Genomic DNA, 15748 nt, shown 5'->3' with positions numbered 1-15748 from the left:
TCTTTATTAGCAGCATAAGATCGGACTAACACACATCTCTTCCACTGTTTAATGTCCTTCCCTTCCATGCTCATCACCCTGATGCCTTCTAACATCTAGAAAATAGAAGCATATGTCAACCATATTTGTCCATATTCTTTTTAAACACAAAATGTGCTTACACTGTTCTGTGTTTTAACTCAAAAACAGGTGTCCCTATGTGTAATTATCTGTAAGAAAAATTCAAAAAATGGACATTTAATTGTTAGTGCTTTCATGGCATAGATTTTCATGATAGAAAATCTAAAATTCACCCCCAAAGACAGTGCATGAACTTATGTTCCTGTTGACTCTGGGTGCCATTTCCTTGCATCCTCCCCAACAGGATGTGTTTCAAATTTGATCTTTTCCAGTCTCCTAAGAGACAAACAGGATGCCCTTGTGGTTTTAATTCTTGCTTCTTAGAAGAGAAGCCAAACAACTTATCATATATGTGAAAGCCACTTGTATTTCCTTCAGTGTGAATTGCCTATTCATATCCTTTGCCCTTTTCTATTGGGTAGAAGATTCTTCTCTTATCAGTTTGTAAAATATATTTTTGTGTATCGAGGAAGTGAAAATTATGTCTGTCACACATGTTGCAACTATCTCAGGTTTGGTTTGTGTTATTTTTATATTATTTTTGCAAGAAAAATATAATCAACTTTATTCGCCTTTCCTTCCTCCTCCAGTACTTGTTTTTATGGCTTCTGGTTTTTGGGTTTTCCCTCTACTGGGAGAATTATTCCACATTTAAATGCCTGTCAGTCATTTCCAAGGGGATCTCCTGTTGTCACTCTGAATTCACACAGAGAATCAGGTCCATCCTTGCTCCTAACCTGCTCCTGTGCAGACCTCACCATTCCTGCCATGTCCCCCTCCATCATCCTCTAGACATTCAGAGTTTAAGGTTTCTCTGTCTAAAGGTGCCCCTTCACCTTCCTTCATGAAACAAGTCAGTCTCTGAGCCATGGCAAATCTTACATGGAAATATTTTCATTTATAAGTCCCCTTTAATTTCCATAGTCAAGGAGGCTCCACAGCCTCTCTCTTGCAGCCCTACCCCCAGGCCACCAGACCTGCAATTGTCTTCCTCCATCTCCCCGAACCCAGTCCCACCTCCCTGCCACAACAATTTGAAAGCAAGGATTGTATCTCACAACTTTTTATTTTGACATGTATGTGCCATAATTCACCAACTGAAATAATTATATAACCTTTTATAAAATCTATTCTATTTTTAGTTATTACAATTGGTGACTTGGATGAGTTGGATGCCAATAGATTTTTATCCTGCTGTATCTATATTTTATAATTGCAGATTATTTCACCTTACAGCAAGTACACAATATGATTCTATGATACTCATCTGAGTACTCTCGTCTACAGGAATAGAACTACTGAGACAGTACCTACTGGAGATGCAATAGAGAAACAAAATAACGTGACTTGTTTTATTAATTAATGATGTTTTATCAATGAAACAAAGTGTGTATCCCATGCAGCCCTCCTAAGGAACAAAATCAAAGGAAGAAATCCAATAAACAAAACTTCTACAGGTTTTTACTTTTTGATAGGTTTCAACCAGAACAGGTGGGTAGGTGAAGGAGCCTGTGTGTATATTTGCTTGTGGTTCATGGTTATGAGAATAACCTAAGAGTCTGACAGCATCAACACAAAAGAGGAACAATAGAAGAGAATCAACATTTCAAAACTGTTTTGTTTTAAATGTGGACCTATATAGTTGCCACGGTTGTATGATTAGGAAAACACATTCTCTTTTGTTAATGAACTTATCCAGACCCTCCCTCCGGAAAGGAATGGCTGTAGTAAGCGACCGCTGCCTGCTTAGCACATTCTCCTTCCAAGAACATAGCCACAAGATGCACCAGGCGAAGCTGCGGACCAGACCCCTCAGATAAGCTCCCTCCCACCCCAGGAGATTCAGGCTCTGCCAAGACAACTCCCACTCCATGGAAAGGTAATTATTTTTCCTCCTTAATTAAAAGAAAACAAAACTTGGAGGGCTGAAGCGTTTACCTCTACTACTGACATTTATTCCTCGTTTGGAAATGTCACTGGATTCATGGAATTGATCTGTGCCTGCCTTTTCCTCTCCCTTGCAGCAGTGATTTTGATATTCCAATAATGGGCCACATCATTTCACGGCCTCGACCATGCTCACTGTGCCAGTGGGAAATGTTTCCTCATCTTTTCTAAACAAAAAAAGACTAGAACCACGTGACCCAGAAGGCTGCAGAATCACACGGTTTATTGTTGTTTTGTTGTTTATTTGTTTTCAGGTGTGAAAGATAAAAGAAAGAGGCTGTTTGGATGGGTTTACTCTGGCATCTCTAAAAATAGCAAAATGCTGTGACACTGAAGCTGGTCACTGAGTGAGCTCATTTCTGTGCGAAAATAAACAATTTATGTTTGGTAAGAATACTTTAGTAAGAATACTTTATGTTTGGTAAGATTCTCTTAAGAGCAATCAAAACAGATTGAAAGATAGTAGTAGTTCGTCTTTAGACCAGGAAATAGAGAAGGTTTAACTAGTGTACACATGTTTATGCAATTTCCCAAGAGTGGGCCTTATCAAAATAAGTAAATGTTTGGCTTTCTATACTGAAAATAAGATGGGAATAAAATAAATGAAGGTTACTTAGTCTATTACCTAATTAGTGAGTAAACTTCAAAGTCCTATAGGTAATTTTCCATAAAGGATGGTAAGCTCACCCAAGTGAAGAATACTGGGCACAGAGAATGTGTAAAACATCCTCATGTCTTAGGATTCCACAGAACATAAATGGCTCCTTAACAAATTATAAAAAAACCAAACTATTATAAAAGTCATACACTAATCTTGATTTTTAAATATTGACATTTCATTTTTGAGCTTTCACTTCCAAAGTATAGCGACCTCATCTCATTACAAATGAGTTTGCTGTTTTGGCAATTGAAGAATAATCAGAAAAATAAGCAGCCACTTCTCCTGCACACCCATGGGAAGGAAAAGTCCGCTGCCTCTTTGTTCACACCTTCCTCTCTGGATCTCACTGCCACCTGTTAGTTTAGGGATGGTCACCTCCCTGGGACAGCCCTGCTAGCCTTCTCCAAGGTCTGCATGCACACAGCCCTTGCTTCCGGCTTTCTGAAGCGCACACAACAGCCTCCCTAAATCCCTAAATGACACCCTACATACCACCTTGCCATGCTGATTAAAGTTCAGACTGCTCCCTTACACCGAAAGCCCTGAAAACACCTGCTTAAGCTCCCATCCCAGTGGTCAATAAGCGGTTGATTGTCCCCAACCACAGTCAGTCAAGGCTACCCTCTGTCCCGTCCCTGGTTCTCCAGAGATGCCATTCTCTTCATCAGGAATGTCCTCACCCCGTTTCTGCCTAATTAAAGAAAAATATAGCCATAAAATCACTCTTGATTTTAATCTTTTATTCCTGTGTACATTTTCTAATTTCTGATTAAGTGTATACATTTATGATTAAGACAGTAAAGGGAAGCTGTTCCTGCCCAGTTTCCTCAGCTCTCACTGCAATGCTGCTGGACCTCTCTGATGCTGTGGAGTCACTCAGCAGAGCTGGTTTCTCCCTCCCAGCTCCTGGAGATGTCACTTTTGATCCAGGCTCCACTGAGGCCACCTGCCCCTCACCACTTTCCAGTGTGGGTGGAGCTTTGCTCATGAGGCTGGGGCAGCCATATGGATTCAGGTTCGTGTCCATCAGGGTTAAGTCCGGACACATTCTCTTCCTAAAGATGGTGACGACGCTTTCTCTTTTTAAAGGTTCATGTCCGTCAGGGTAAATCGAGACACTTGCTCTTTCTAAAGACAGTGAATGGCTTTTGTCTTGGGAGTTACATCCAGGGTTCATACATTTGTTACCTCCCAAGAGAAAAATAACATTTCAGTGAAAACTGGCAATTTTTACTAAAGGATGACAAGCCACATCTTTGCATCTGTGAATGTCAAAAGTGGCATCAAGGTAACTTGTTACCACAGTAAATCATTGTGACTTTGTCTCATAAGTAACTCTTGAAGCCCTCTACTAATTTCAGATGCATCCAGTAGTGAAGGTGCTCTATTGGGAAGTTTCTCCCTCAATAACAAAATAAACCCCAAATGCAGAGTTCAGTGCCATCGCTAATCCACTAAGAAACCAAGTCCCAGAAGATGGCACAAATAGGTGCTACGGAATGTGTTCTCAGCTGGCACCAGGAAGAAGTGATTAGATCATAAAAAAATCTTGATTTTTTGGAAACACTCATGAAGTTTTTGAGTTTTGCTTGGTTTTCTTTTGCTGTCTGACTTTGCTGTTCCCTAAATTATTATGACTTTTCATTAGTCATTAAAAAATAAATTAAAAGCTAGGGCTGTAGCCTATTATTTTTAAAGAGTTTTGCTGTAAGTTAGATGCACTGTGGTAATAAGCTCTATGGTTACACAGTGTGGGGCAAAGGAAAGAAAATGGATCGAGGCTGAGAAACTTGCGTTTGAATTGCAACTCTGGCATTTATTAGCTGTGCAACTGTAAGAGGGTCAACTGACTTCTCTGAACTGTAACCTCATTCTCAGTAAAAATGGAAATTACTATCACCTCTTGCTGATTTGTAGAAGAGTATCAAAAGAGGAAGAACACCCCATAAGCATTCCGAAAGTATCCATTTCCTTGCTCTTCTCTGCCTGGCTACCTCATTCCCACAGACAATCAAAAGTGGGCTGTAGTTCTACCTTTTTTTTTTTTTTTTTTTTTTTTTTTTAACACTGGCCTGTCTAAATCTCTTGTCAAATAAAAACTGAGTCTGAGTTTTCTTGCTCAGGAATGTGTGGCTGCAGCACCTGAGCTGATTGGTGTATTTCCATGCCCCTGTGGGAGGCAGGTTGGTGGAAGGGGCATTCTCACCTTGAGCTGGGCAGCCTGACGGGCGGACTTGGGAAGCAGGCTCACCTGCTCCTTCTTCCTGCTGGGTCCAACTGGGGGTTCCTGAGTCCCGGCCATCTGCCAGCCTGGGCCTCTGCACCTGGCCTCCCTTTTCCTGCTTTGGGTTTCACATCTGTCAGCTGGGGTGGGCACTGGGCTGCCCCATGCTTTCTCTGACACCACACATGGTTCATGTCCTTCCCAAATATGGGAAAGGCCAAATCCTTTCCAAAGCAAGTGTGAGATCACGTATGCTATTATTTCACACATGTTTTGAGATTCATCTTGTCTTCCTTGTGAGTTAGCCGAGTAATACACTTGCTAAATGAATTCATTCAATTAGTTTTACAAAAAGACCTGGTTGGCAACTTTTACTGCAGAACAAAGTATTGAGTATTTTAAAATAAGAACCTAACACAAGACAAAGTGGCTAAGTGCCAGCTTGTCAGGCACAGGAGGCTGGGATTGCTTAGCGGGCATCAGAATTGTTTACCTTGTTCAGGGCTCTGTACCACAGCCCTCGGTGTTTAAGATTTCCTTAAGAACTCAGGCTACATCTGCCTAACATGAAGTCTAGTGTTGCTGGCATTGAAAAGATGGGTCGGTGAATAAAACGACTTTAATGATGCCTATCCTGGAGCATTTTTGCAAAATGAAGTGCAGCAATTAGATGGAGTGTTCCAGGCTGTCCCTCTGTGAGGGCAGTTAGGACATTGCCTACCACACTATTTTTAATAAATGAGGTCATGGAGTATTTATATGTAGTCTTGGGGCAGGCTTCTGGCTGACGAGAGGACCCACAAACAACCAAGTTACACTTTAGAGACCCCACCACTCACTGACTTCCGGTCTCTCTACCTTTAGAGAAGAAAAGTGACAGAAAGCTAATGAATAGGTGAAGAAAACACTTTCTTTTTCACCTTCCTCCAAAATTATCATTTTCTTCATTGGAGAAGTGAGGACAGATAGACTGCAGTACATCCACCCAGCGGAATATTATTTGGGGCTAAAAATAAATGAGCTATCCAGCCATGAGAGGACACAGGGGTAGCCTCAATGCAAGTTGCTGAGAAGCCAATCTAAAAAGGTCACATGCTATGTGATCAACTGCAGGACGTTCTAGAACAGGCAAAACTTCGGGGACAGTAAAAAGATAAGTGGCTGCCAGGAGCTGGGGGAGGAAGGAACGAGGAAGGCATGGACAAAGCACAGAGACTCCGGCAGTGAGACCAGTGTGCATGGTGCTGCAGTGGAGGCTGCGTGCCCTTCCACACTAGCCACGACCGGCAGGAGCTCTCAGCTCTGGACTTCAGTCCACAACAATGTATCAACATCAGCTCCTCAGCTGTAGCAAGTGCACCACATTCATCTAAGTTGCTGGCAATTAGAAGGACTGCCAGCAGTGGGGTGGGGCAGTGGAAGGATACGTGAGAATTCTCTGTACTTTCTGCTCCATTTTTTTGTAAACCTGAAACTGTACTAAAAAAAAAAAAAATCACTGTTTCTCAATTAACTAGTCATTTATTGGTGACTTTAGAAGTGAAGGTAGCCGTTTTCATCTCAAAACATGTGAGGCCTGGAACTCTGAGGGTCTGGCTCCCGCGTCTCAGGGGAACCCTCATGTTGCTGGCTTCTCCTTCTCGATTTTCTCTGCATTTCCTGACGGGTCCTAAAGAACCTTGTCTGGGAGGCAGGAGTGGAGCAAAGTCAGCCGCTGGTTTCCCGTCATTCTCCGTGGTCCTCTGTCCACCAGGAATCGAAGTGCCAGGCCTGGGTTCGCACCCACTTTGGGAGTTTTCAGCCCCTCCTTCTCTAGAATTTCCAGTGAGAATGTAAAGTCTTTCAAGTGATGTTAGTGGAAGACCAACACTTGCTACTGCACATCTTCTGTTGAGTGGCCCATGCCTGCTTTCTCCTCCCTGGAGGATGACAGTGCTTGGGCGGGAGTGAACTGCAGATGCTGGGGAATGATGCGTTCCCACACTGTGGTGGCCCTGTGGCTCTGCCAGGCGGGGTGTGGACAGAGCAACTGCCAGTGGGCAGAGCCTCCATACTGGCAGCCTTCTTAGTGCCAAGCCTGGTTACAGGCAGGGAATATAAAGGGAACTAAGTCCTGTCTTCCTGGGACGTGGTAAAAGGGACGAACCTATTAACACAGCAAGGGCTATGTTCAGAGGAAGCTATGGGAGGTGGGTGCTTAGGGTAGGGCCATCCCTGAAGGATCAGAAGGAACCAACAAGCCCAAGGAGAGGGAACGGAGATAAAAGCTCAGCGCTGTCTGTGCAGCTCTCCACGTGCCAGCAGGTGTCCTGTTCATGCCCCCAACCTCCGCGATCCTGGGGACATCCCAACAGGACCACAGTTGAGATCCCTGCTGTGCCCTCTAGAGGCACTTACCTTGCCACAGGGATCATTCATTCATTTTTCTTTAGGGGACCCTTTCCAAAGACAACCACATTACAGAGGAAACCCATCATCTCACTGCAAGGTTGAACACATCTAACTTCTCTTGTCATATAATCTCACAGCTGGAAGGAATCTCTGAAATTCTCCATGCATGTTCAAGCTTAGGAAACCAGAACTCCCAAGCTTCCTTCCAGTTAGGATTCTTTCCCTACACTGATGTGATGGTTCTCAGAAGCGAGGCAGGTGGAACTTGTGAAGCTGCGGCCGCATCTGGGCATCCATCAGACGTGATTAAGGGGGAGAAATAGGAATAATGGCATATTTGCCACTTCTAGGGCACAAATCCTCTCTTCTGCAATAAACTTATAGATGATCCCCTGTGCACACAATCCCGACCATCCTCCGGTACTGCCCATATTCTTCCACATTCCTGACTTACCTGGGCAAAGAACACAGATGCAGAGACTTTCTTTGTGGTGCATGACAGTGTCCACATCCCCCAAAGGTGACTTTAGATAAATTGCTACCATCACTATTGCCAGCAAGTCCACCAAGCATTCCCAGTGGTCTACCAAGGATTGTGAGTGTTGTCCACTCAATCAAGCACCATTATTTTGCCTTGATTTACTTAGTGGACATTAGTGCCGTTTGTTTGATTTTCTGGTTTCCAGTTTTCTTTATTTTTATTTCTGAGACAAAGTCTTGCTCTGTCACCCAGGTTGGAGTGCAGTGGTGTGATATCAGCTCACTGCAACCTCTGTCTCTCGGGTTCAAGCGATTCTCCTGCCTCAGCCTCCCGAGTAGCTGGGGTTATAGGCGTATACCACCATACCTGGCTAATTTTTGTATTTTTAGTAGAGATGGGGTTTCATCATGTGGGCCAGGCTGGTCTTGAACTCCTGACCTGAGGCGGTCCACCCGCCTCGGCCTCCCAAAGTGCTGGGATTACAGGTGTGAACCATCACCCCTGCCCTCCAGATTTCTTAAGAGACGACCAGTGTGGGATATCTCCGGATAACCAGTGAATGGCTTTGCCATGTGACTGTAGCAGGAAAGAGCTGTGAAATCAATCCTGCTCATCAGCATTTTGGGTGGGTGATTGCAGTGGACAATATCTTCAAGGGAAAGGGTCTAAAGAGCAGATCTAAATGGCTTCTCCTAAACAAAACAAAGCACAACTCTAGTATTAAAATATTTAAATATAAGTTTTATGATGCCAAACTTTTACATTAGTTTTCTAATTATGAAAAAGGAAAGTTCTATTGTGGCTTTACGTGTGTGTGTGCACGTGCACGCTCGTGTGTTTTTGTCAATCTCAGTATCAGTCATGTAATATAATATTTTGACTGTAAACCCATGGGCTCCCGATGCTGAAGGTATTTCGTTCCGGAAACATTCAGAACAAAATCCCACATCATAAAGAGAAAGAGGTCCTGGGTGGCCATAGTGAGTGGGTGCTGGGGCCTGCATCTCACACTCCTAAGGACTCTGCAGCCACAGCTGACCCCAGCCAGCTGCACTTCTCTGTCACCTCTGTAAAGTGGCTGTAGAATCAATGTCACCACCCAAAGTAGGCAGGGACTTCCTCAGAATAGAGAGCAAGGTGGAATAAAAGAATATGCAGTTGTTCCAAGTGAATCTTAGACGCACATCAGAGAGAAAGATTTAGACCAGATTTGCAAATGATGGGTAGGTGACCAACATTGGCCTCAGACCAGCTGACTCCTGTTCTTCAACCTCTGTGAGTCCAAAATGATGACTTCAAACATCTTTGAGATGGAAGTGGGGATCAGCGTGGCTAAGCCACAGGGAATGTGGCCTGCTAATCCTGAAGACAAGGGCTGTGGTTTATACTTCCTCTCTGTCCTTTCCTGCAACTCAGAAGCAGCTGGGGTGTGCAGGCCACGTGTGCGTCACTTAATGCTGGTTTGGTTTGACTTTCCAGAAACCAGCTGCCCTTCTGCTTGCCCAGATGCTGACCTCCTCATTCTTCAAGAACTGGGTCAGAAATGCTTCTGGAAAATGTCCCTACCCCACTCACACAGTCTGAGGCCATTTTCTCTGTGCTCCCAAAACCACATACAGAATGGTTGGTGTCCCTTGGTGCTATTACACAAGTCTTTGTCACCTGCCTGTCCCACTGCCCTTGAGTCATTGACAGCACAGTCCCAGTCTTCTGCGTCTGCATCAGCGCCGCTGAGGCACCTGCCATGTTCCACGTATTCCATAAGTGTCCTTTCTTCAGAAGGCATTTGAGATGAAGACGGGCTCGGGGATCATTCAGCAGGGCACAGGCGCTGACAGCCAGCACACAGCGGCCACGCTGGCACAGTCTCCTGACTCCAACACCACGGGAAGCACACCCCATGCATAATGCTGGCTTTATTTTCTCCATGTTCAGGCTAAGCAGTCCTAAACACTCTTCTTGTTCTCGTCAATGCCTCTTTTCCTCCACAATTTTATTTTTAAAAATGCTTCTTGTGCCTTCGTTCTATTCATCCCCAGTTGTCTTAATTATAAAAATAGGCTGACTTTTAAAGATTAACTTGTATATTAGTCTACTAAACTATCTAAGTTATGTGGCAGATATTATTCAAAACTTAATAGTAGTAGATATTTTTCCTGCCATACCCTTCAAAATGTCACATTACACTAAAGGATGGTTGCTTAGGTTAATTTAGTCACAGTAGAATTAATCCAATTAGTGCACTAATTTTTATTTTGATCTATCATGATTTCCATGAAACATCTTCTATGTTTAGAATACACCCTGCCAAGAATGGGTGTGTCATTCCATACTCAGCAAGGAATGACATCACAGAAGAATGTTTAATGGTGGGAGAAAGGCTGGCCCTCCATTGTTTATTAAACAGGAAAACGAGTTCAAATCTCAATTACATTATGATCCTGAAGTGAAAAAAAATGACAACTTATCTTTGGTGGGAAGGCCTGTGAATGATTTTGATTTTTGTTCTTTATGCTTCTCTGGATTGGGGAGATTTCTTTGATGAACAGAAATTTCTTTATATCAGGTGCGGAAAAAGCAGCTTTAAAAATCCTTGTCATTTGTAAAGTTTAAGCCATAAAATTAAAAGTTCCCAGCTCTCCTTGAATATCCACGGGGAAGGGGGGGGTCCCTTAATTCACAGAAAGACTGGGAGACTCTTGTTCCCCTTCAAAGTGTGAGAAACCTCCCAGCCACTGCAGGCTCATAGCAGGTGGGACATCGCCAGCATTAGAAGGTTGTGAACCTGGATCTGAGGAAGGTCACCGTGTTCTGTAACTGGGTAAGTCCTTGAAAAGCAGGGGAACCCATACACATGTTTCACCCAGGGGGCAGGAAAGGGTGTCATTTGGAGAACTCCACATTCAGGTAAATGGAGGAGATCAGCCCTCAGGGAATAATGGTGGAGCCTTGTCAGGCAATGCTACCTCCCATGTGGCTGCGTGCAGCTGCCTTCTAAGGGATGGAACAGCACCTGGGGGCCCAAGGGGTTCCATATGAAGAATAGATAACTTCCGACGATGACACGGCTGGTTGGTACAACGGGGTGACTCAGGACTGAAGTCAGATGGGTGGTTCTGTTGCACCTGCCAGCCCATGGTGCTTCTGGAAAAAAAGAAATAGCAGTCCTGAGTATCTACTCAAAACCCAGGCATTTTATAATATGTAAAGCGTTCTGTTTGATGACAGAAAACAAATAGCATCTTCATCATATAGATGAGGAGACTGAGGCCCAGGGCAGTAGTACTCAGACAGAAAATGGTGGAGCTTCAACCCACACTTGCGTCCCCAGCTTCCACCTCCACCTCCACGCCTCCTCACCACTTCATGCACCTTGCCCAGTGCTGAGCTGGATGTGCCTTGAGCACATCAGGCAAGGCCTCTGAACTTCAAAGGCAGTCTACAAAGTGAGGCAATTGAGTTAAAAGTATTTCAAGGTGCCCTTCAACCCTCACCTGTTATGATTCTTCTTATGTTCTGGAGTGACCATAGTGCGGTGTTTAGTGAAATGGCACATTCTTTCTGACGTGAACTTCACAGAGCACAGCACACCAAGGCAAAGACAGCTTGTGTGTTCTGATGAGAGAGGGTTCCAGAAAGGCCACAATTAGAATGGCTTCTCCGTGGGACTGTGCCTTCTCCCACTGGGCACCAAAGTGTTGGTGAAATGGGAGCATTGCCTCTAGTGCTGAACAGGAAGTTTCTGAGTAAGTTTGATGACACATTTATATGTCTACACCGTGTCTACTCCCCTTCTAAATTCCATACGTTTATACAATTTGAGATCCACAAATTAATTTTTCATCTTGTCGGAATTCTGATTTCCTCAATGCCTATGAAACAGGCCTTCAGAATGGCAAATGGAATCACTTTCACTTTGATACTAAACTATGTTTGAAAGAAACGTATGAATTTTACAAGCCTATAATGACTGCTATTTTCAGTATGTTGTAAGGGCACAAGTTTGTGAGCTCTCTACAAACCAAACAAATTAACCAACGTGGCACTTCAGAACAATTAGCCAGTTAAGGTCTGTTGGTGCCTTCATTGCTCACTTATTTGTTTTTTGTTTTTTTAAAATTAATTTAAAATTTTTTATGGGTACAAGTGTATATCTGGGGTACATGAGTTGTTTCAATACAGGCATGCAATGTGAAATAAGTACATCATGGAGAATAGGGTGTCCATCCCCTCAAGTATTTATCCTTTGAGTTACAAACAATTCAATTGCATTTATTTTAAAATATGCAATTAAATTATTATTGACAATAGTCACCCTATTGTACTATAAATAGGAGTTCTTATTCATTCTTTCTATTTATTTTGTACCTGTCACTCATTTCTTTGGACTGAAGTTCTTCTGCTTATAATTATTATTAATGTCTAGAAAGAAGAATAGGCCTGAATGCAAAAACGTCAGAATTTCATGGGGCTATTTTTGTCCTATAGCGGAAATGGGAAATTCAGTCCTTAATTTTACATGAATACATATTTATAAAGGCATAAGAATTTTGTTAGCTAATTGCTGAGGATCGTGGCATTTTAGACAGAGAAAGGCTGCAGAGGACTTAGACTTTGTTTATGGTCAAAGGTATGCGGGAAGTGCTTGGTTAGTGCTGTCTCTGAGTGCAGCTGATGTTTAGCAGATTTGGCCTGGGGCCTGAGGAAGCCTCAGAAAAAGGTGGGGAGAGGATGTCTAGGGAATTGTTTGGAATCCAGCTCTGGTATCAGACAGACTTGGTGTTCCTGGTTCTGCTGCTTAGCAGCCATGTGACCACGAAAATGCTGCAGACCCCCTGAGCCTCCACATCCACTTCTGTGAAGGTGGATTAATAATCATGTTATTTCCTCATGAGATGGAACTGAGACCTGGATTGGACAAAGTAGGTGACATGTCATCCCAGCACTGAGTACAGGGTTACCATCCAGCACATGGATGCACTTCTAAGGAGCAAAAGGGTCACAGTGTGCATTTCCCTCTCCTGGGCAAGCAGGACCAGAGCCCAGACCTCTAGACTGGAGTAGGGGAGCGGATGGAGGAGAGATGCTGGCTGAGGCGGCCAGCATTGCTCAGAGAGTGGCAGCAGGTGCACGGGGCCACAGCCTGGTGTGAGCCCCCTGCCGTTTTTCTCTCCTGGGGTTTGCTGATCACAGCTTTCTCTCTCTTTTTTAAAGCACCAGTCACCGCATGGCTCTTGAGGCACTCATTCCCTAATTAACTCTCACTTTCATGTTCTTATTGCGACCGTGACTGTGCCCCGTGTTTACAGGAAGCCTGAGTTAATAAATGCCCAGCTCCACCTGCCAGAGGTTCAAGGGCTCGCTGTGCATTGGTTCTGCACAGAGGACACACACAGGCTGAACAAGCCTAACTGATAGACCAAGGTTATCAGCCGGAAAGCCCTGGTTCATGGGTGGGGCAGCCCTCATGATCATCCTGAGGAAACCGAGGGGCCCTTTGACCAGGAGGCCATGAGGCGGAACGGAGAATGTCACAGACACAGCCAGCAAGGCTCCAGTTACAAGTTAGAGGGCACCGAGAGCTCAAGGCCACTCTTTACCCAATTACAATTTAAACTTTTCTTCTCCAGGTGTGATCATTATTCTTCCCTGATTGGATGGTTAGTCTTTGATGGATGTCATGCAACTCTGAATAATTTTATCATTTATAAATAGAAAATAATACCATATCATGTCAGAACTGCTCTTTATAATGTGGGGAAGGAAAACAATAAATTTGTTTGCCTTTTAATATCCCCAAAGTGGATCAGAATGCAAGGCCCTTGATGCATAGAATAGTTTTGTCATTGGGAAGTGGATGGAAAGAAGTTTTGATGAAAGTTCTGAAGTCTTGCAACGCAAATGCAAGTAGGCAAGGTGACAAAACTCTACGCTTACAGAGGTCGATTAGTCTCTAAAAAAATGCACGCATCCAAAAGTTGAAATCTCAGTTGTTTGAAAGAATCATTTTAGAGCTTGCAAAGATGTCACCCTTCACCTGCTGCTTACTGAGGGCCAGTGAAAGCAGAGATGGGCCATTTGATTTTGTAATTGGTGATTGTGTCATAATTTTTACTTTCAGTGAATGATCTTATCGGAATCAAAAGCGTATGCAATAAAAATAAAGCTACCCTATTGGTCCGTTCTTAGGGTGGGCTTCATTATTTCTTTTCTGGCTGTGAGTATTTCTCCACTGATTTAGTCCATGGTTGAGGGTGTTATTTAGAAACTGAAACATTACAGAAGAGGTTTTGTCAGCAATCTAATCATATGATCCATTATCCAGGCACCATGCCAGACTTTTAATCTTACAATAGCATCAGGGATGTAATTTTTAATATTACGTATGCCTGGGATTCTGTTAAAAATATAACGAGAACAATTTGGTTTGATGTTTTGTCCTCACGAGTACAATTCATTTTTTATGAAAATGGGAGAAAAGTGTGAGTTTTGGATTAAATCACCCAAAGAGCCCGATTAAAAAATTTTCTTTAAATGGATAGGCAGATGGTTTGTTCCCATTGCATCAACAAACAAGGAAACCAAGCTGAAAGAGGAGGCACAAGTTGTTTCATCTGAGACTAAAAAAAAGACAGAAAGGAGGAAACAGATGATGTGAGTGATACTGATGAGTCAAAAGGCGCAGACGGCGGCAGAGTGTGTGCCTCGTCCCGGAGATGAGAGGATCAACGGAGAGGAGGTTACGTCAGCCACTCATTTGTTAATTAATTTTACAGAAAGGCGTCTATGTTTCTTTACCCTCCCCAAAATGGCGTTTCCTCATTCCAGTGTACATTAATGTGGAGAATTTTTCAAAAACACAAATCTTGTGTAGTTCCTGACTATTCATTCAAGCTGTTCTGGTTTTTTGGTCTCAATTGATCTGACAAGAGCTGCATGCTTATCAATGGATCTCTGGCCTCCTTGTGAGAGGGAATTATTCCTTCACCCCCACCCCTCACCCCGCAAATATGTTTTTCACAGTAAAGTCTGTCATCAGCATAGGGGGTGGGACTGGGCCAGGGTCACTGGCTGAAATCCGGCTGTCACTAGAAATCAAGAAAAATGCACAAGAGAAATGGGGGGTGGCGAGTGGCTGGAGCATCTCCTGGAAAGGTCTTTAAAATCCTCAGAAATGGCGAGTCGGGCTGTGAGCCCTATTCTATGACAAAGTAGTTCATATCACATAATCATAAAGAGATCATCTGGTTTATTGTTTTTACAATTATTTCTTTTTTTTTTTTTGGAGACAGAGTCTCACTCCATCACCAGGCGCCAGGCTGGAGTGCAGTGGTGCGACCTCGGCTCACTGCAACCTCCACCTCCCAGGTTCAAGCAATTCTCCTGCCTCAGCCTCCTGAGTGGCTGGGGCTACAGGTGCGTGCCACCATGCCCAGCTAATTTTTTTGTATTTCTAGTAGAGACAGGGTTTCACCATGTTGGCCAGGATGGTCTCGATCTCTTGACCTCATGATCCACCTGCCTTGGCCTCCCAAAGTGCTGGGATTACAGGTGTGAGCCACTGTGTCCTGCCTACAATCATTTCTTATCACAGATTCTGTTCTCAAGCAAAATCTTAGGCAGGCTTCTACTATCACAAAAGGAACAGTGAAGATGCAGGTTGCTCATCCTGGGAAGATCTCAGCATGGATCATTCTAGATGGCTCTAAGACATTTCTAATTCAAAACAGCAAGCCTGAAGAGCAAAGAGATTGCAGGAATGTGAATTGGCTGTTCAGTAATTCAGCTCACTGAAAACAAAAGTGCAGCTACAACCCACCCTCTTTACAGAGCACATTGGAACGGGGTTCTTTCTGGTACTCAATATGTTAACAAGAACTGTTCAGTGAAGTATGGGGTTCATGGAGAAATCTACATTGCAGTT

The sequence above is a fragment of the Cebus imitator genome, unplaced genomic scaffold (assembly GCF_001604975.1).
Source record: "Cebus imitator isolate Cc_AM_T3 unplaced genomic scaffold, Cebus_imitator-1.0 Scaffold14, whole genome shotgun sequence".
NCBI classification, from domain to species: domain Eukaryota; kingdom Metazoa; phylum Chordata; class Mammalia; order Primates; family Cebidae; genus Cebus; species Cebus imitator.
The sequence above is the reverse complement of the archived record's forward strand: the minus strand, read 5'-3'. Positions refer to the sequence as shown.